This window comes from Quercus lobata, chromosome 5 (assembly GCF_001633185.2).
Source record: "Quercus lobata isolate SW786 chromosome 5, ValleyOak3.0 Primary Assembly, whole genome shotgun sequence".
In the NCBI taxonomy this organism is placed as follows: Eukaryota; Viridiplantae; Streptophyta; class Magnoliopsida; order Fagales; family Fagaceae; genus Quercus; species Quercus lobata.
In genome coordinates, this window is record NC_044908.1 from 10995638 (window position 1) to 10997586 (window position 1949).

Below are 1949 nucleotides of genomic sequence, written 5' to 3' on the forward strand. Positions count from 1 at the left end.
CAGCTAACAAATAGTCTAAGTATCTCTGCTTATCTACTCTTTATGGCCCCTAATTTTGATTATGCTGGCTTCTTGGAAACTGTTAAGGAGATCATTTACAGCAACATATATTTGTGTCAGATGCATCTAATTTCCTTTAGATACATCTTAAGTACATGCAAATGCCTATATATTTGAAAGAGTGTCTATTTGAAAGGAATCAAACCAAATGCCTATATATTTCAGTTTCAACTATCTCTATAAACAATTAAAACCAAATTTCATAAACTCTTTGGATACATCTTAAGTAAGACATACAATCAATTTCAAAAACACCAAATGTTGGGTTGAAAGTAATACACAATTATTCGAAGTAGTGCTATTAGGCTCAGCCAAGCCACTCTCTATGGAAAACATTTAAAATATTGCATTTAAATAGAGACAATGCAATAATGTATTAATAGCTATTTCTATGAGCAAGAAAATAAAAAATATTTGAAGCAATTGCTTGAAATCATCTAAGTACATGCCATCAATGAAGTTGCTTGAAATCATTTTAAGTACATACCATCAATGAAGCTACAACATTAACATTGTTCATAACATTATTTTATTATTTGTAGCACACAATGTGGGCATGTAAGATATACATTGGTGCATGGAAATCTACAAAATCACCTACACAAAAACAAAAAAGGAGAGAGTTAAATCAATGATTGTGTAATAATCATAGTGCAGTTTAGATAGAGATGAATTCTAAATGCAGGTTTAGTCTCCTACTTTTTTGGGTCTATAAAATTTACAAAATCATAGATTCATTGCAAATAAACACCAACTGATTTGATCAATCTATGATCAAATTAGAATGGAGTATATACGTTCATATTATGCTATAAAAAAAAATTATATCCCTAAACTTATTATTTAATGGGCAAAGAGAAAGCAGAGAGTTGAATAACATGCTTTCACATCTACCACTTTAAAAAGGTTTAGACAAAGATACTTACCCAAGAGAATGAACTTTTGATACCTCCTACTGTGTGAAGGAATTCACCACTATGGTTGAAGATAAGTTTCCCATCTTGAACCACAACTTCATAAGCCTTCCTTTTTGCCTGCAATGCATGATGATTGAACTTCAAATTAAGTATGGTGTTTGTTCCATGATGCATGATTGCTTTTTATCAAAATACAAATTCTACTTCCTAGCTAGGGAGCATAAAGTAGGGACATGAGGCTCACTGGACCAAGATATCTGATGCATTGCAGCTGAAGCTTCGATCTAGAACATCTCTCATGATTGACCTTTTTTCCTTCTCCTACGTCAAGCCTGTTATTTTTCGAAGTTAAGATGTTAAGCAAATTAAAAGTCAAAATTGTTGTAATTCTGTCAAATTTATAATTGCTCCCCATATGCAGAATCCCATTGAGACCTAGCATCAAACACCTCACAGGCACTATTATAGAGACTCTTTTTATCATTTTGTCGAATAAAAGCACAACCACCATTCAAAATTTGAGAGATAAGTAGGATAATTAATCGATATAGATAATTAAACTGTCTATTTACTAATATATCTTGTAGGCATTCTATCAAACACCTGTTAGGAATCTCAAACAGCTATAGTAACCAACCCCAACCTCCAAAACAAAAATAATGACTTCTATAGAATAGAAAGTGAAACAGAGATGACATTCGAGTTGATCAAATAGATGTCAAGAGGTATTTGGATGTGCAGAGTGATAAGAGAACTAGTTCTCACATTTATGGCTTTTGCAAGGTTTTTTATTTTTGGTGGTAATGTAGGAAGGGGATAAGTAGAGTGGCCTGAAGATTTGGAATTGCTACTGTGAAGTAACATAAAAAAAAAGTAATGCCATGCTTTTCAACAGCTAAGATTTAGTGTTTTTGCCTTAACCCACCCAGCTGTCGGTGAAACAAAAAGAGTGTCTGTTCAACACAATGTTTA

At 32.6% G+C, this 1949-nt stretch overlaps 1 long non-coding RNA gene across 1 annotated transcript; it reads right to left on the bottom strand.

Annotated features, from left to right (window-relative positions):
- Window positions 1-511: 511 nt before the first annotated feature.
- Window positions 512-1306, bottom strand: LOC115989528. The gene is made up of 3 exons (XR_004091977.1): window positions 1222-1306; window positions 987-1094; window positions 512-657 (listed from the first exon to the last, which is right to left on the bottom strand). It is a non-coding gene; the product is annotated as an uncharacterized LOC115989528 (long non-coding RNA).
- Between the last annotated feature and the right edge of the window lie 643 nt (window positions 1307-1949).